At 27.8% G+C, this 21113-nt stretch overlaps 3 long non-coding RNA genes across 4 annotated transcripts in view; all 3 read right to left on the bottom strand.

Annotated features, from left to right (window-relative positions):
• The window catches only part of LOC136075186 (uncharacterized), a 29329-nt gene extending 28121 nt beyond the window's left edge, over nt 1-1208 (bottom strand). For both annotated transcript variants that reach the window (XR_010635731.1, XR_010635730.1), the window contains exon 1: nt 1041-1208. This is a non-coding gene — a long non-coding RNA (uncharacterized LOC136075186). The remainder of the gene's footprint in view (nt 1-1040) is intronic.
• A 15914-nt stretch (nt 1209-17122) lies between these two features.
• LOC136074814 (uncharacterized) lies at nt 17123-18265 on the bottom strand. The gene is made up of 4 exons (XR_010635464.1): nt 17905-18265; nt 17623-17778; nt 17316-17495; nt 17123-17191 (listed from the first exon to the last, which is right to left on the bottom strand). It is a non-coding gene; the product is annotated as an uncharacterized LOC136074814 (long non-coding RNA).
• Nucleotides 18266-18486: 221 nt separating this feature from the next.
• LOC136074813 (uncharacterized) lies at nt 18487-20558 on the bottom strand. Its single transcript, XR_010635463.1, has 4 exons — nt 20309-20558; nt 19185-20118; nt 18797-19089; nt 18487-18580 (listed from the first exon to the last, which is right to left on the bottom strand). It is a non-coding gene; the product is annotated as an uncharacterized LOC136074813 (long non-coding RNA).
• Between the last annotated feature and the right edge of the window lie 555 nt (nt 20559-21113).

Genomic DNA, 21113 nt, shown 5'->3' with positions numbered 1-21113 from the left:
ATTAACTAACGTTCAAATTACTTAACTAAAAATAAGCGATAATTTTATGATAGCAATATAGCAATTACTTATGTAACATAGCATTATAATTACATTATGTTATTTTTTACTAATTATATTTATTTTTTAAGAACCCAATTACTAAAAAAAGCGCAAATGCACAATTAGTAATTTTAAATTCAATTATAAACTATTGATTCATTTATTACAATTTGCGCCAAAAACTTACAAAAAAATAAAAAGATTTAAATGAAAAAACCAAAATTAAATAACTAAGTTCAGTTAAAGGAGATATTCTTATTTAAATACAGCAATTATTTTTTATTTATATATTATTATCAAAATAATATAATATTTTAATATTAAAAATATAAGATTTTAAATAATAAAATTAAAACTTCAATCATTTATGGAAAAAGAACCACCAGTAAAATAAAAGAAATCTAAATAAGTTAAACAATTAACAGAACAACATTATTATTTAACGTCATTACGAATTAAAGTAGCTTTTCGTAAACAATAAAACCTTTTTAAACATTTTTTAAAAATCTAAATAATTGTATTAGATTGTGGTATATGCATTTTTAAATTATTTGTCAAATCTTGTTTTTCAATTTTGATAATTTTTACACTTTTAAAATATTGAACCAAAACTCTTTCTAATGATAAACAAATAACCAAATCAATTTTAAAATTTCATGTAACATGCCTACTATAGAGTATTATTGTTATATATTAATTGAATATGACTTTATCACATGTAAGGAAAATATATGTTCCTTAAATGTAATATAATATGTGAAAATTGTATGAAAATATATGTTCATACAATTTTTACATGTAATTATACATAAATAATGTCTATATAGCAAGGTTGATAAGCAGTGTAAATGACGTTTTGTATTTAAAATCAAAAGTTTAAACTAACTTTCCAAAGTAAGAAAAATAAACTAAAATATATATACAATCATAAGAAATCAGTTATTTATCATTAGAATCATTATTCCTACTATTTTTGAGCTCATCAATAATATTTTTACCTTGGGATGGTTGAACCGGACAAAATATATAGGTAGTACCTATATATGCAATGTGATCTTATTTTTTGAGGTATAAATATAGAATAAAATATTTAGGCAGTATCGATATATTTTATTCTAAAACTCAAAAACATTAAGTGACATCTTTTAGTTTTAATTTCAAACCAACGCTCCATAGCAGTCCGGAAAAACAACAATTTACATGATTTTATTATACTTTGCTTATTAGACTCGCTTAATCCTACCTATTAGGTAGAGTAAGTTGATCAATTTAAGGCAACTTTGCTTTTCATTATTTAAAAATATAAATTTGCATCGTGTAATATAACAAAAAAAAAATTGGATTAAAATAAGATACTTAACAATGAATACAATTCACTTGTCGACTTTGTTAAGTAACCTATTCATTTAAGTATAACATACGTGCCTATTATAATTATTATATAAAGAATTAAAAAAAAAAATTAAAGTTAACATGGGTTTAGGTATCAATTTTTTAGCTAAAAGCATAAGCTAAAAGACTTATTTCTGGCCATTTGAACTTAGTTCTGATTGTATAATGAAATTCACAAATTTAAAGAACTATCGATATTATACAGTTTTAACAATATTATTTTCCAATATTACTTGCAATTCAAGCGATTTAGACACATTTTAATGTAATCGAAAAACTTTGAAAATACCAAACATTGTATACGTAGACGAAAAATTTATTATATATTTTAAGTATGTTTTCGATGCATCGTATATTTTAAACGGAATATTTTAGAAATTGCAAAGCTGAAAAATTATATTTTTTATATTTATAACAGAACGATTCCACTCTTCATTAAAGATTTTAGTGCTTTTAAAAACCAACTAGTATTAGGATGTGGGCAGAAATAGGTCAGTTAACCCTATATTTGCAAAACGTTACAAGGCGTACTTTGGATCTAGCAAGAACGTTAAAAGACGTACTTCGGAACGTAAGGGTTAACCGAAACTCTGAACAGGGATCATCCATAAATTAGGCAACGCTAAATTTAATAAAAAAAAGAAAGTTTGAGACCTTAAGTTCTTTACGCGGCGGTTTTCATTAAACTTAATAAGCAATTTTTATTTTTTATTTAAACAAAGGGAAAACTTTTGTTTTTCTTTGTTTGGTAATTAGTAAACTTTAGCATTACGTAATTGATGGACGATCCCAAAGGTGATCAAAATCAATAAAAACAGTATTTTGACCTACCTTAATGTATAACTATAATACAACTTTTTTTTGGAAAATTAATAAAGAAAATTATTTATTTACGCAAGTTGCTGTTATAGGCTGATTAAGCTTACTTAGTTGATGTGAACACTCCATTAACGGAGTAGTAAAAGCCTGTTAAGGGATTGTTACAGTCGTAAGCGCAACGCGTTGCTCCTACAGCTGTAACAGTCTTTGCGCAGTGCACGCTCTGCGCAATTTATTCACGCTCGCTCTGCGCAATTTATAAAATACGTCATAAAAATATGTTTTTATATTGTATTGCAAAAATGCTTAGTTTTTGAGACAGTTTTAAAAAAGGTTAAAAATGCTCATATTTTCTAACACCTAAAAAACCTAAAAAAACATTAAAACTGATTTTAATGAAAAAAATTAAATTGGCCTTTAATTAAAAATATAAAAAAAAAAAACGTTTTTGATGTGGAATTCGACGGCGATAATTCTTAAAAAAACAACAACAACAATATTTCTTCAAATTCTAATTTAATTTTAATTTTTTCACAATCAATAAAATTCACAAATTATTAATGAACGGCCGCCCTGTGTAGAAAATACAGTCCAGTTTCGAAATGATGATAGTCTTTAGCTTTCAAATTTCAGTCAAATGCTATAATAATGATAGTCCATGTTTGAAGTTATTTATATTTGCTGAAATTACCGCGTTTTAGGTTTAAAAAATCTTTTTTTTTTTTTTTCATATAATAAAATAAGTCTAGTTAAAAATATTGTACAAAAAATATTTCATCAACTATACAATTAATTAATTAACTAAACAATATAATTTAATTAATAAAATTAATTAATAAATTAATTTAATTAATAAAACAACAAACTTCTACTGGTTAGACTTTTTAACACAAAAGTTAATTCTTTCGGGCTAGATCACAATGAAATAACTATAAATAAAACGACAAATTCCAATTGGCTAGATTTGTCAACCCAAAATCATGGTGTTAAAAATAAAAACGATAACTTTTAGGCAAGGTTACCGAGGAGAAGTGTTAAATAAAACGACAAGTTCCATTGGGCTAGATTCCTCAACCCAAGATTTGACTTTTTAAGGCAAAATCACAATGTCAGAAATTAATTCTCTCAGGCTAGATCACAATAGAATAATTGTGAACAAAACGACAAATTCCAATAGGCTAGATTTCTAAACCCGAGATCATGATGTCAAAACGGGCGATTTTTGAATAAAACGACAAATTTCTACTGGTTAGACTTTTTAACACAAAATCACATTGTCAAAAGTTAATTCTTTCGGCCAAGATCGCAACAGAATAACTATAAACAAAACGACAAATTCCAATTACGTAGATTTCTTAACCCAGAATCATGATAGTAAAAGTAAAAAGGATAATTTTTAGGCAGGGTTATCAGGGAGAAATCTTAAATAAAACGACAAACTCAAGTTGGCTAGATTCTCTAACCCAAGATCATGATGTCAAGAGGGGCGGTTCTTGAATAAAACGACAAATTTCAACTGGTTAGACTTTTTTAACGCAATATATTCAATTATACGCGAACTTATATAATACAAAGGACTATACTTAGACAGTTGTAAAATAGTAAGGAATATGTGTGCCTACTTCTTCTACATAAGCTGCAGTTTTTTACTGGACATCTGTCCAAATTTTAGTAATCTGATACTAACACTTAATCTTACTAGTTAATTCTTCCTTACTTCTCTCAGGCTATTACGGCTCAAAGTGTTCCAACCAGTAAACGAGCCCTGTTCGTGTACGAAATTATACAAAAATATATTCTCGTTCCTCTGGATTAAAAAAAGCTAATCCATCATTGTAAGAAGATTCAGTCAAAGATGATACAGATCTTAATGAATCTCTGAATATAACTGCAAAACAAATAGCTTTCTTTTCTCATTCTCTGCAATTAGTGTTTCGTGACAAATTTAAGTCTCTAACAAGTTCTAAGTTTACCCTTTCAAATGTTTCTAAAATTCAAAATCTCTTAGATTAAAGTTCCTTATTTCGCCTATGGATCTGCTATGGGAAAATGAAATTGTTTAATCTAAAAATGAAACAAGTTGGGATAAATACTATCATTTGTGTTGTTCCAGTTGTTCTGTCACTATTGTGTTAAGAAAAAGCATTACGTTCTAATTAATAATTAAAACTAGAAGCAAGAACTACATAACTGTTTTTATAGTATATTTCTGTTTCTAAAAATCAACCATCTTAATGTAATCGCACCACGTTCAAAAGTTCATATTCTTAACTTTGAAAACATTTAATTTATAATGGCCAGTGCAACGGACACGATGTGTGCATATCATTGGCTTGAAGATCATCATGGCACATACGAGCAAAAGAAAGAAGTTAGAAACAAAAACAGCAAGGAATTTTTTGTGTTTTTTTATAATTTAGATTTTAATGGATGATTAATTTTGAATGATGGTTTTGAAAAAATAATTTAGTAAAGTAAATAGTGATTGCAGGCACAAAAAAAGTCAATAAGATGTTATTCTAATAATAAAAATTAAAAAATAAGAAATATGGAATAAAAAAACTTCCAATACTTAAACATTTTATTTTCAGGTTTTACACTCTACTTTGAGCTAAGAACAACACCTAGAAAACTCAAGAACAACACCATAAACCTATTTGACATGTACTAAAAATGAGATTGCGCCTCAGCAGGGGCGTATCAAGCATTTTTTGCTATTTAAGAATGCTAACTTCAATGTAGACATGGAACAAACATTTATATATATACATTTATGTCATATAATGATAGTTTGCAAAACATTGCAATAATTGGAACGTGGGAACAAAAAAGCCCAAGAATATTTGCCCTTCTACCCCAAAAGTAAGAGATATAAGTTGATAAAATATTTTTTTACTATTCTCAACTAGACTAATAATCTCTCATTGTTCAAAAGTTATGACCTTATAAAGTTTGTAGCCTCCTCAAATTAGCCTCCTCAAATGTATGAATGTATAAATAGCCTCCTCTAATGTATAAATATCTAACAAATAACAAAAGCCTAAATGAAAAACGGTTTGGCTTCCGAAAGCAACATTCAACCGAACACGCAATTCTTGATCCTATAAATAATATAAATGACTCCTTTGATAATAAAATATACGTCCTTGGAGTATTTGTTGATTTATCTAAGGCATTTGACACGGTAGATCACGCTATCTTATTTAGGAAAATGGAAAAATATGGGATAAAAGGTGTTGCACTAAACTGGTTCAAAAATTTTTTACTAGACAGAAAACAATGCGTTATTGCTCATGGAAAAATATTTTCAAAATTACTCAAAATAAAATGCGGTGTCCCCCCAAGGTTTGATTCTTGCACCTCTTTATGAAACTACAAATACTGAACTTGAAAAAATAAACAGCTGGTTAAAATCTAACAAGTTATCGCTAAACACAGAAAAAACCAAATACATTCTTTTTCATTCTAATCTTAAAAAAATACCACCCGATTTACCTTCGCGAAATATAGATACTAAAGAAATAGAGAGAACCCAAGCAACTAAATTTCTAGGGATACTTATTGATGAGAACATCTCATAGAAATCACATATAGATGTATTAAATACCAAAATATCAAAAATCATTGGTATCCTTTACAATTCTAGTTCCATACTTGATAATATATATACAATGATAATTTAAAGTTTCTATACTTCTCGTTTATACAAAGCTACTTCATATACGTTAATGTTGCATGGGCGAGCACTCATAAATCCAAACTAACCACACTACATCGAAAACAAAAACATGCTGCAAGAATAGTTTTTAATAAGGGTAAACTCTCGCATGCTGAGCCACTTTTAAAAAAATTGAAAGCATTAAATGTATATCAAATCAATATATTCCAAAATTTGTTATTTATGCTCATATATAAATTTGGACTTGTTTCTTCTCATTTTTCAAAGAATTTCTTCCAAAATAGGAAAAATAGATACCATACCAGAGGAACAGGAAACTTCAACGTACCTTTTAAGAAAACTAATTTCTCGCACTTTTCCATTTCGTACCGTGGTATATCTATATATCAAATTAATATCAAAAAATACTCAAATGGAAAAATCGAATAACTTAAATACTCTGAAAACGTTCTAAAAGATCATTAAACACTAACAACTTTATGAACTTTTATTAACCCAAAAACTTTTAAAACTATGTATAAAACTTACTTTGTTCCGAAACCAATGTAAACTCTAATAACTCAAAAAACTCTAAATAACTCAAAAACAATAGCAATAACAAAAACACAAAAACAAATGATAAGCTTATATATCAACAATTGAACGACTATATTACCAATATAGCAAATCGTGTACCTACTTATATTTATGTGTATTGAAATAAAATTAAAAATTAAAAACTTCTTTTTGTCTGAATTCTTTGTTTTTTGCATTTTGGATTTTTATTCTCATTCTGCCGAAAACCGATAACATTTTTTTTTTTTTTAAATATAAACTTATTTTAAATAAAAGCATCCAAAAATATTAGTAACGCATAGCGGTTTCTTGATGAAAAGACCGTCGGTCTTCTGCAAGTTTTCCGCGTTTTTTGAAGTAATTTCTAATGCTTTACAGTTTTACTTTATATATTTTTTTGTATAACGTAACTTTGTAATTTTTTTTTTTTTTAATTTTACTTACTCTGTAAAGATTCTATTATATTTTACGAATTTGTAAGGATTAAAGAACAAAAAAAATTGAATAAAAAAAAAATTGAGGGGGGTTCAATTTTTTTATTTTTTCACTATTTTGTTTTTGGCGTTTTAGACTTATATATATTTATTTAAAAAAAAAAAAAAAAACATATATATATTTAAAAATTAAAATATATAAAAATCTAAAAAATTAACATAAATATATTTATTTAAAATTTTCGTAAGGTAACAAACAGGTAACTTTGCATTGCTTAAGAAACAATGCTTAAGAAACAATCTCATAAAACTCTATTTCATTCAGGGTTTTGTACCTACATAACAACATAATTTCTAAAAATACCGATATTGAAACAATATTTAACATTACTTAACAATAATTATTCCTGTCAACTAAAACTAAAATCATAACTAAAAAAAAAAAAAATCATAAAGCGATTTATATCACTGTAAATTTTTTTTTTTTTTTTTTTTATTTAGGTGCCCCAAGAAGTCCTAACGGTCTTGTCACAGAACACCGCGGAAGTGCATTTAACCAGGAAGTTCACGCCTCCTTCCTTACCTTGACGCGAAAATTTGTCCAGAGCTCGTTTCGAACCTGGATCTCCTGCTTATAAAGGAAGCGCTCTATCCAGTGCGCCACGGCCGCACAATCGCTACCTATACGTTACTATAGAAAACTCTCTACTAAAAAATTTATATATATCACTGACTTTTTTGCCATTTATGACTATATATTATTATATCTGTAATATATTAATAAATAATAGATTATATATATATATATTATATATATATATATATATATATATATATATATATATATATATATATATATATATATATATATATATATATATATATATATATTATATATATATAATATATATATATATATATATATATATATATATATATATATATATATATATATATATATATATATATATACAGTATCGGACAAAACGAGTGCAACCAAATAATGCTAATTTAGTTTCTTTATATAAAAGTGCTGTATTTTTTCAATTTAGAGAAATAACTATGTAACTGTTTAGAGACAAAGTTCTTCAAGTTTTATTCATCACAAAGTTCATTATTTGCACACGAAAATTAATAAATTAATCAAAAGTATTAAAAAAAGTTGATTTCGTTCTGGACAAAACAAGTGCAACTCGACAAAATGTTGACCAAGCTGTATTTCGCTATCAATATTTCGTGGCGAATCCAATGTTGTCGATCACAGCCTTGAATCTTCAAGGCATAGATTCGATCAGGTGATCAATGAAACTTCGTGGAATCGCTACCCAGGCCTTTTGGATTTGTTCAAACAGTTGATCCTTATTACGAACACCTTCACGATTAATTCTGCGTTTGACGATCTCCCACAGGTTCTCGATAGGGTTGAGATCCGGAGATTGAGGCGGCCAATCCATCACCGATAGGTGGTTGTCTTGAAACCACTGCTTGACTACTTTTGCAGTGTGTTTGAGATCGTTGTCTTGTAAAAACCCATTTTATTGGCATACTCCATTCAGCATGAGGTAACATAACATCTTTCAGAATATTTTTATACATTAAATGATCCATTATTACATCGTTTTGATGTATTGGACCTAGATCATTAGCAGAAAAACACCCTCAGACCATTACATTGCCTCCACCATGCTTCACGGTCTTATGGCAGTAGCGTAAATCGAGGAGTTTTCCGGCCGGTCGACGTACACGACAAATGCCATCGCACCCAATGATGTTGTACTTCGATTCTTCACTGAACAGGACAGTTCGCAATTTCTGCACATACCAGTTAATATGAGATGTAGCAAACAGGAGTCTTTTCTTCTGGTTTTTTAGTGAAATCAGCGGTTTCTTTGCAGGGCGTGGAGAAAACAATCCGGCTTCAACAGCACGTCGTCTGATTGTTCGGTCCAATACAGGCTCTAATTGCTTTTGTATCTCGACTGATGATATCCAGGGATCCTTCTTGACGGATCTGAAGATCATTGAATCCTCTCTAGAAGTGGTGGAACGCGATCTTCCACCTTGGTTATCTGCTGCCAACTTCCCCGTAGAACGATATTTGGAACATAGTCTTGATACGGTCCATTTTTTCACGCGATAGTTATCACAAATACTTTTTTGTAACATTCCACTTACGTAATGGCCAATAATTTTCTTTCTTAGTTCCAATCCAAGACTGTCGGAAGCCATTTTTCACTTGAAGTCATAAAAATAATAAAAATAAATAATCACACTTCTCAAGGCTTACAGTGTTACATTTACCTTGTGATGATACAATAATGCTCTGTGGAACACAACGTCTTGGTTGGATGTGGACTGTATTGATGTAATGAAACACTTGTTATATTTCACTTCTTGTATTGATGTTCTTCAATAAAACACTTTGATAAAACTCACTTCGATAAACTGTCTTGATAATACTGACTGATTGACTTCCATATACTGACTGAATTACATGTCGATTTAAATGTCTCTTATATAGTAAAATTAACCTGTGTGAACCTGTTCTGGAAGATTCTAGATGCTTCTTTTCGATGCTTCTGGAAGCTTCTGGATGCGTCTGGATGCTTCTGAATGTTTCTGGATGCTACTGGATGCTTCCAGATGCTTCTTCTGGAAACTTCTGGAAGCTTCTGCATGCTTCTGGAAACTTCTTGAAACTTCTGGATACTTCCTTTAATTATTAAAAAACTTTCGTGACGTTGACACGGACCAGACTTAAGAAAATGAAACAAACCAAAAAAGTTGCACTTGTTTTGTCCGCTGCAAAATTGCACTTGTCAACGAAATTCTGCCTGTGTGCTGTCACCTGTCAGCTGATTGCTCATGTCATGGCATGCTATGACTCCAACTCCTGAACTTTTTGCTGTGGTAGTATAGTTCGTTTCGTTTTTAAGAGACGTTAAAATTAGGAACACTTTTTAGCATTGTTCGATGTTGGTTGCAAATGTTTTTTCCAGTACTGTATATATATATATATATATATATATATATATATATATATATATATATATATATATATATATATATATATATATATACATATATAATTATAAAACTAAATTTTATTTAACATTTCAATGGGTACTCAATGACAAGTCTCCCTAGTCATCTACGAATTTTCTTTACAATATTATATTTACATTTTAAGAAATATAATTATATTTTGAAATAAGCATTTTTAATTTTCATGATAAGAAAGTATTGTTACAATGTTATGTTATATATTTTTTATATTGTATTATTTATCGTGTCATGGAATAGTAACTTAATGAACTGTAAATATAACAAAGTTGAATAGAAAAAAATACGCGAACAAAATACTAGATACAAGAAAAAAGCTAATGGAATATGTCATAAGATTTAGCAACGTATGTGAGTACGTTATAATTAAGTATGGCTAAGTATTATAAAAAGAGTTTTGCAAATAAGGAAAGGAGTGAGCAGGAGATAATTTTAGTAATAAATGAGGGGGAATGGGAAAATCTGTAAAAAATACGATTGCATTCTAAAATAAAAAAAGCTTCTCAAATCTATAATTCTAATAATTGAAATGTGTCAAATGTACAATGAAGTACGATGACTAGAAATGTACTATGACTAGCCGACTATATTCAAGAAAAAACTGACTATAAGTTGAAAATCACCTACTTTGCGGGACAGGAGGTGCAGACAAATCTTCTCCAACAAATTCAAATTTTAAAATTTCTAATTTTAAAATGATTTCTTTTAAAATAAAAATTTAAAAACAAGGAGGCGTGGCTAAAGTTTATATAAATATAAGGACTTTTGGGAGAACCTAAAAAACCACACACACACAACCTAAATAAAAGAAATTGATGCTCTCTCTGTATAAATTATTAGTCCTAATAAAAAAAAGTATAAAGTCCTAATCATAAAAGTAACTACTTGTTTTAAACCACTAGGTGACAATATTAATGAATTTTCTAACTATTTGAAACAGATTCTTATCAAAAATTACATCAAAAAAGAAATGTTCACGTCGTTTTTACAAGGAGATGTGAAAATGGACAGTTCGAAATACAATGAACTCGCCAACACAAACTCTTCTTTGAAAATTCATTTCAGCTTGGTATGCTCATATTTATAAATAAACCTTCCTTAGTCACTTCAACTTCATTTACTTCCATAGACAATATCCTGACAAACTCACATCTATATATATTTCTTAAAACAAGAACAGTGAAAGCAGTTATTCCTTATTCTTTTCTCCCATATTTTTCACTTGTTAAAAATTTGACATCAGTTAAACAATTTAGAAATCAAAAAACAAAGACAAACCAAAAAACTTTTTATTTGCGAATTTAAAGAAATGTCCTCTAAAACAATTTGGTAAATTATTTTGTTTGGGGAAAAGTTCGTATTAAGAGCTTTTTTTGACCTTGTATAAGCTTTTGATACTTTGTATTATTGAATTTTAATTAAAAAAATAAAAAAATTTGTATAAAAAAATCTTTTAAATGATTCAATATGAAGATAATGGACAACAGTTTGTCATAATTGACGGTGATACTAATACAAATAGTAAAACATTCAAAAGTCTTTACATTTTTTGAATGTTTGCAGATGATACGAATTTATTTTATTCATCTACCTCTTTTGACGATCATTTTGATGACCTTTACCTCTATCGATGATCTTTAGATGAGTCTACTTTGAGCTTTTTAAAACTAATTATCACAACGAAACTGAAAAGCGAGTTTCCAATTATCCGTTTTTCTACTGGAACAGGAAAGGAAAGGTAAAAAAAAACAAATGAGGGAAATTGGAACAGGAAAAGAAAGGTAAAAAAAAGACAAACAAAGAAAACTGCGCATGCTCGTGTGATTTTTTTTCCATTCTCATTCCCATTCCCGAATTAAAATGGATGAGTGGAAACTCACCTTGAAACTACTTTAGTTTAAGGTGAGTTTCCTAAATACGCAAACGTAACCTTGGAAAGTACGCAAAAATCTAAATTAATTCTAGAATAGCATTTCATAAAAACAAACTTATCCGTGAAATACCCATACAGAAATAAATAAATACATTAAAAGTTTACCGAATTAATATCTATGCAAACATACTATTCATGTTAAAATAGAAAATGAGTTCTCACACGATTAACAGAAAACTTCTTTCATACTATAAATTAAACTCAAGGCAACTAGTAGCTTTATCGTATCCTGGAAATATTTAATTCTCTATCTTTTATGTTTGAAAATAATTTGAACTATAAATAAAAGCCGATTTTATTTATGTAACAAATTAATTACGAAATACACCTTATTTACACTTCAGCCTATATAACATCTTTAAAAGTTGAAATTAAAAACATTGCTCTGCATATAGACATTTAAATAAAAATATTTTCGAGATTAATTTAGGTAAAAATTAAAACTTAAGCCTACAGTTAAATAATTAACAGTCTGATATGAAAAATGCATTTTTTATAAAACATAATATCGTTTTTAACACAAAAACACACACAATCACACAAACAAACACACACTTATACACACCACATATTGTGATTGAAAAAACAAATTTCTGCAATAATAATTATAATTTTTTGTATAAAAGTCAAAATACATATTTATAAATACACATAAATATTTATCTTATTAAGAACCAAAACATTTATTTGTATTTTTGTGAAATGCATCATGGTTTTCGATGACAAGGCTCATTTTTGTAAAGTTTTTTCAAAAGATCCAGCTGAAAAAAGAAATGAAGTGAAAAGAAAAAATGGAAATAAACTTTTAAGAAAAATGAGACAAATAATAACAAACCGATATATACTTAATAAATAATTAGAAATGAGTGATTTTTTTAATGTCAATCTAAAGTGAAGGTGAAACACAAAATGATCTAACTAGTGTTTGCGGATACAAAATTGTGGAAATACCAAACGAAAGAAAATAAGCAAGTTGAAAAAGAAAATAACAATAAAGATGAAGTGACCAATAGGTAAGAAACGGTAGATGAAAAAGTAAAGACCAATAAAAAAAAAAAAAAAGAGACTGACAAAGAAAAGGAAAAAACTGATTATTTTAGTCAACTCATAAACTGTAAAAAAGTTACGTTGATCTACAATTAAAGATAATTGATGTTGACGCCTGTCAAGTCAATTCGTCTCAAAACAGACCCTTTGATTTACCTGCTAAAATAGATTATTATTTGGATAATAACTAGAATTTAAAATTAATTTGGAATATTAATTTATCTTCATTTTTTGGAACAACGCTAAAAGAAAGCCTTGTTTTAAAACATGAATAAATAACTTTTTAGAAATTTCTTAGAGTTTCAGTAAAACTAAAGACTACATAGACGCAAAACTTTTCAACCATTTGTTTAAAAAAAAATTCAACATTTTTCAACACTTTGTTTTTTAAAAAATTTACAATAATCATTGCTTCTAAAGTGTCCGCCATGGTACGGCTGGAGGTGAAACAACTCAACTGGTTATTCTTTGGCTCCAGGCAACAAGTCTATAAGTTTTTCGAAAATATGATTATCAATTCCACGAAGAAGATAGAGTTCGATTGGGGGAGTCGCATCTAAAACGAGCACTGCCCATATTGATTAACAGTGTTTAGATTACATTTACAAATTTTAGGCAAAGTTTAAAATTGAGCCATTAGCAACAAACTTGACCTATCTTTCCTTCAATGTGCCAAAGATCTTAAAGATCCGCATTCTATTAGAATATCTTGCTCAATCGGAATTGAAATCCAAAAATGATTCTACCCATTTTTAGATTAAATGAAATGTAAAATTCCACATCATTCACTTGAATAATATTTAACGCTTTGACATTCTCGTATGTTTCAGGTAGAATTTCAATCAATGGCATCAATGAGTTGACGTTTAACAACTCTGTTTTGAGAACCAAGGATCAATTCTAGGGCCTCTTTTATTTCTCATTTATATAAATAACTTGAGTAAATTTTTCAATATCTTAAACTCAATTTTATTTGCCGACGATACGAATGTATTTTATTCTAATAAAGATATTAATATTTAAGTTGCAACAATGAACAAAGAGCTTGCGAAACTAAGTGAATGGTTTATATCAAATAAATTGTCCATATATATTAAAAAGACAAAATATACTTTCCTCCATCGTTTTCATGATAAAGACAACGTTTCTTTAAAAATTCGTAAGCTTTTTATTAATAATTCTTATATCAAAAGAGAGCGTACTTTGTTGTTTCTAGGTGTAGTTTTAGATGAAAATGTAACGTGGAAAGAGCACATACGTATAATCCATAATAAAATCTCAAAATATATAGGCCTTTTATATAAAGCCAAACAGTTGTTAAATCAAACTTTTTTGAAATTTATTTATTTTTCTTTTATTCATTGCTATCTAAATTACGGTAACGCTGCTTTTGTGCAGCATTAATGTAATCTAAAAATAAAAAGCTTTCAATTAAACAAAAACACGCTGTAAGAATTATTGGAAATGTGGATCGCTTCTCGCACACTTAATTTATTTTTAATAAATTCAAAATACTCGACGTATTTCAACTTAATTTATATCATATTCTTATATTTATGTTCTAAGGAGATAATAAAATGGCACCCATTTTATTTAATTCATTTTTTGAAAAACAAATCATTTATACCCAACAAGATTTTCTAATAACAGTTATATTCAATCAAAAGCATATTATTCCGCTACTAAGTTCTCGATTGCAATCAGAGGACCTAAATTATGGAACACGTTATTGGATAATGAGTTAAAAAAAATTCCTCCCCTTGATCAATTTAAAAATAAAATAAAAATTAAACTTTTGATAATTGACAACGAACTAGACTTCTTCTGAAACTTTTAAATAGGAGTAATCACTCCTTTTATTTACTTGTTATTTACTTTATTTTTGATCATATTTATTTATTTTAATCTGAATTGGTATTTTACCTTTCTTTGATGTTCATGTTTTATCTCATTTTTAGTTATTTTTAAATTCGAACTCTTAATAAATAGAAATTATTAAAAAAAAAATTATATATTTACATGTAAAGTATTTTTTATATTTGCATTTATATATGTATTTTATGCATATATTATATTTTGATAACGGTAATACATTTTTTTGTTATTTATATTCTTGTTTTGAAGGTGCTTGGCGATAGGGCTGAATTTGTCTTCTTCTTGCCCCAGCCATTTATATACATTTTGTAAAAGTTTAATTTTGTAAAATAAATTCTTTATGGCAAAAATAAAAGCTATTTAACCTTTTAAGCATTTTTTTGTTAAGCGCTACTTGTTTTGTCAATCTTGTCACTAAACTTAATAACAGCCAAAATTATTTTCAAAAATGTTTCTCTGTCATTAATTTCAAGTTTTGCAATTGCTTATAGCTTTGATCTCTATTAGTACTTTGTTACTTGAATCCTCCAAATTTTTGCAATAAATAATATGTTTTTGTTCTTCAGTTTTTCCTTTTGTAGTTGCAAAGTTGAGAACGGGATGCTGAAAGAAATCTTTAATTATTTTATTAAGATTATGGGACAATAAAGTTAAATAACCAGATTTTAGTTAAGATTTAAGTGCAGGTTGTTGAACTATTAAGAAAAAACCCAGATATAATGTAAACTGTTGATTGTAATAACTTTTAACTAACATTTAATAATGTGTAATAATAAAAGAGAAATAATAAGTATTAGTATAAATTGATTTTATTTATTTTCAAAATGTAAAGACTTTTTCTCTTGGAAGAAAACCTTTGCCTTCATCTCAGCAAATTCAATTTAATCTGTTTCAACATAATCTATGTTGACCAAAACTAGCCAGTTTTAGCGTCTTATTGCGAGTAGCAGAAATGATTGGAGCTACATTTTGCACATTATGCATACATCTTTTTTCTGTTAATGGAAAGCAAGGATTTAAAAAAGCTACAGGCTTGAAAGATATTTCATGTTTAAGATTTATTTTGAATCCCTTTAGGAACCTTAAAGGACGATTTTTATAAAGTTTAAAGGCTTTCCAATTTGGGAAATAGGGCAATCACATGCTTCAGACGTTCGCTTCAAAAGCTTGATTACAGTCGTTAGGAAATTGTAGAGAGATGGTAATGAATATGCCATATCACTAGCTTTTTTCAAAATAGTTTGACATTAGTTGCAAATTTTTTTTTTGTTTTTTTGTTATTGACCTCCTCCACGGTGGTTTTGTAATAGAACTTTATTCTGGGCAGGCGCATTGACAAATATTTATTTGGTTAATTATTCAATAAAGATGCGGAACGCAAAAAAAAAACATAAAAATCACTTTTTTTTAACAACTAAATTTTAAATACTTATTGATAAAAATAGTTTATTAAATTTTTCTATTTTAATAAATATTAGGTTATACTAGTTTTCAATAAAATATATATATATATATAAAAAGCATTTACCCCTATTTTATAGGATCCAGAACTTTTCAGTTTTTTTAATTAAAAATTTTAGGGAAGTCAGTAATTCTTGATAAATAAGTACTTAAATGAATTTTTTAACAAAAGCTGAAATGTTTAAGAGAAGGAGTTAGGGCATTTGGAGATTCTGTCAAATTTTGAAGAACCGATTATTTTTTTTATATACTTTTTTCGTAAAATAAAAATATATGTTTTCCCCCTAAAACTTCCGAAAGTAACTATAGAAACTTTCTAAGATGTCCGCAAAAACTTAAGGAATAACAATCTAATAAATATAAAATGAAATATTCTTTGTTGTCTAGTATACAAAATATTACTTATTTATTATACTAAATATTTATTATATTTGGAATATATATATATATATATATATATATATATATATATATATATATATATATATATATATATACATATTTTTAACAATAAACATTAAAATTAAGTCGTTATGCAATTACTATCGTATATACAATTATCTATGAAACATCACAAGCCTTTTCTTTTATAAGTTTTTCTTTCTTGAATTGTTGGACGAATTTCCAAAGCTTCTGGGGAGTTTTTGATGTAATGATTGGACAGAATACTTTGTAGTCTTTGTTTTCCTTTCATATGGCAGAAGGTGCTGTTCATACTGTTGAATTCAGCATGCATGCTTTCTAAGCCTTGCTCTCCATAAATATCAAGACCTAAACCCCAATTTCTAATGAAATCAACACAATGGTTTTCTAATAAATGCATTTTTGGCGTAATGGACTCATTGGGCCATGTTTTACGAAAGTAACTCATTAATTCTCCAATGACTCCTTCTGATTCCAAAAAAAAAAAATTAAATTAAAAAACGTGAAAAACAAAGTAAGAATAATTATGCAAGCAAGAAGAAATTTAATACAAGTAACTTAATACAAACAGTTTATAAATATGTATTTTTACCTAACTCTAATAATGACTATTATTAATTATTTCACTTGAATTCATAAAGTTGTAGCATGTACCATATTTGGAGAATTTACAAATTTCTCACTTAAGACCTTTGCCTCGTTATGTACATCTGTATCAATAAGTCCAAGATCTGTTACTATTTTAGGTATCGAATTGCAAAGATGTAGGACACTGTTTAATTAATAGATGAAAAATAAATTTTATAATTTACAGAATTAGTACTTCCATACATTATATATTTACAAAAATATTTATACAATTTATATTTACAAGTATGCAAAAATATGTATGGAAAAACCTTTAACATTTTATGAACATGATTCCCCATAAAGCATTTTCCATAGTAAGCTTGTCTTTGAACATTAAGACCACATAGAACTTCATCAAGCTTTTTCACAAGTGGTCCATGCGATTTTTCAAATGTTTTAGTTTTTAACTCTTCTAATTCAATAAGCTATATAAAAAACAGCACTACATAAACACACACACAGAAGCATTTGCTATTACATTGATAAATGTTTCATTCACATAAAACTATACAGTATTTTATTTCATTATTTCGAATATTAACTTATTATACCTTAGTATTTTAGTTCTCCATAAAATGAACTACTCTGGGCTGAAAAATTTCATTAAGATATTCTTTATTTTCAGGAGAACGTAGAACTTGTGTTGCCATTGCTTCATGAATTAGCGTTATTTTTTCACAATATTCAGAAATAATTTTTTCTTGTTCATATATTTTCAACTGATGTGCAATATACTCATCAAAACTTTTGTTGTTTACAGTGTTATTTCTTAAACACATTTTAGCTGCAATTTTTATATCTATGAGATGACAGCCATCTTCCAGCAGCAAAAATTTAAGATAAATTCCTAATGAGATATGCAACGACGGAATGCCAACCTAGATTCATTAAATCAATAAAAACAATATTAAAATGATATAAATAAGTAAAAATATAATATACTATATGTATATATATATATTATAAAAATACTTGTGTTAAAGGAATTTTGAAAATTGGTGAATCAATGACATTGTTACAATACTTTGCAAACCTTGGTATTTGACCTTTTTGAATGAATTTTTGCAAATCTGCATAATTTTTTTTAAAGTAGATTTAAATTTATCTAAATACATTAAAAACAATATTAAACAGAGCATTACAAACTACCCAATCCTCTCCAGACCAGGATTTAGCTACTTTTCGTTGCTTTTTGTTTGATGCACATTTTATATCTTTGGTTTTAAGCTATAATAAAATTTTAAACATTTTGTTTTTTTATTTATTCACATTTTTATTTTAGTTTGATTTGGTCAAATTTAAAGTTTGTATATATAAAAATAATATATATGTATATACATATATACATATATATATATATATATATATATATATATATATATATATATATATATATATATATATATATATATATATATATATATATATATGAAGTTAATTTACCTTGCAAGTATCTTCATGTTTGAATATGTAATTCCCATATGAGCTTTCATACTTATCATTTCTTCAGCACTTATAACTGATAAAGGTATGTCTGACATCTTCAATATTTTAAAATGATCTTTTACTTCGAATGAATTCAAAGTAGCAGAGGTTTGCTGAAGTTTTGATGTGCTGGCCATACCAGAGGTCACATTTAAAGAATTTAAAACAGCTTGATGTCTTTTTTTAATTGTCGTTTTACTAACATCTGAGCCCTCTTTGTATGCCATCGAGTTGGAAGTAAAGTACAAAGGCTAGAAAGAAAAGTGAAATCAAATTATATTTTATTAATTACAACAAAACATAATACAGTTTATTTTATTTTGCTATATACTAAAAATACGCCTACCCTAGGTCCTCAGGAAGGAAATGCAATAAAGTTTGATTCAGAGATAACTAGCTTTTGCTTTATTACATGTAATGCAGCATCTTCGACAATCCGTGGTATAGCATCATTGTCTTATAATAAAAATACATCAGCTAGAGTTGTATCAAGTCCAACATGATTTTTTTTGCTAATCGGAGTCAGTAATAATTGATCACCAATACAAATTTCTTCGTGCAATTTTTTAAGCTCATTGTCTTTAACCGCAAATTTTAATTTACATTGCTTATTGCAACCTAAAATAATGCGTTCTATCAACTGTGTTACATTAACAGAATTTACAATTGTAAATAATGGAATGTGTAGATTACAAATAAAGCATTTTGTTTCTGTTTCCAGCTTTCCTTCAATCTCCTTAAATATACACACTGAGCAAAAAGAATGATGACACTCTTTCAGTATTAGTGGCTTATACATAATGTTGTTGCACAAATTGCATATACATAAGTCTAAATGGGGATTTGATACAGGATCAATATCAATTGCATTTAAACGCAAATTTTGTTCTGGTATACTAGCAATTAAGCTATTAATGATTGGCCTGGTCCATCTTTTCTGATTTTGTTCTATTATACATGGCCGACCAGATTTACATTTTTTAACTTTCCTACCAGAATCTTTAGAAAAACAGGAACATTTGCCTGCACATGGTAATGGCCATTCAACTACTTTAACACTGGTGCTAGAGCCTTTTTCAATGTTCCTCATAATGATATAGCACTTCCAACACATTTTTTGTGGATGAACATTTTTATTATCAATGTTGATGTTTATATAAAATGAATTTTCGATTCTTTCAGAATATTTACACACATCAACTGAGTCTTTCCTTATATATTCTCCACATATTCTGCAAATGAGACTTAACTTGGTTAAATGGTCCATGTTTATAAAATATCTAAATATAACATTGTGTAAGATAAATTAAAAATTAGCCCCAAAAAAAAAATAATCGGTCTCTACAATTAAGTTTAAAGGAAGTACAATAAACTGATGAAAATAAAAATATTTACTTTCAGATACAGAAAATTCGTTTTATTATAACATAGATGCTTAAAAAATATGAAATTTTAAGAACAATTTTTTACCGTTTAATTTAAAAGTTTTCCTTGAAAATCCTATTTGCAACACCAAAATTTATAAAACAAGGTTTTATCAGTTATCTCTGAAACAAATCGCTTCGGTTAAGAAAAATTTTGAAATATCAAACATAAATAAAATCAAGTTGGAGTAGCTGAGCTTCAGCAAGAAATAATTAAAATAACCTAAAATTTTCTACAGTTTTACAAGTGTTGACTGCGCATGCTCAGAATAAAGTTCCAATAAGTATCAATTTGAAACTGCCGCGCCTCAAGGCCGAGAAGGCCACTACAGATGAGGAGGCTATTTGTGGTTACAACCCTCTCTCAACTCTAAAACTCCGAAACACGAACCTTGACAAACAAGGCCGCTGCGCGAAAAAACAAGTTGAGCGCGGTACTACCAGGGACGTGGTGGGGATCGAACTCGGAACCTCTCGCTTATGAAGCGAGCGCTTTACCACTACACCACTATCGCATTACCATGACATTTACCGCAATACCAAGACATCTTGAACACGTGCTCACTTGGATGTTTAATATTAACCCAACTACCACAAATACTGGTTATTTAAACCAAATTGGTTTAAGGGTTAAATTACAAAGAGATCAGATTTTTCAAATTATTTTTTAATTAGCACAATCTGATTCCACTTGTTTACTTTTTTTTTTTACGTTTAAGGTTTATCTAAAACTTATAAATTAAACTTGGTTTAATTTATATGGTTGGTTTATGAAATAAATTAAAAAGGGATTAGAGGGATGAAAAACGAATGGCAAAGAAAAAACTTTTTTATTTTGCGTTTAAGAGTAA

Source organism: Hydra vulgaris, chromosome 01, assembly GCF_038396675.1.
Source record: "Hydra vulgaris chromosome 01, alternate assembly HydraT2T_AEP".
NCBI classification, from domain to species: Eukaryota; Metazoa; Cnidaria; class Hydrozoa; order Anthoathecata; family Hydridae; genus Hydra; species Hydra vulgaris.
Note: the sequence above shows the minus strand (reverse complement) of the source record. Positions and strands in the feature narration are given on the sequence as shown.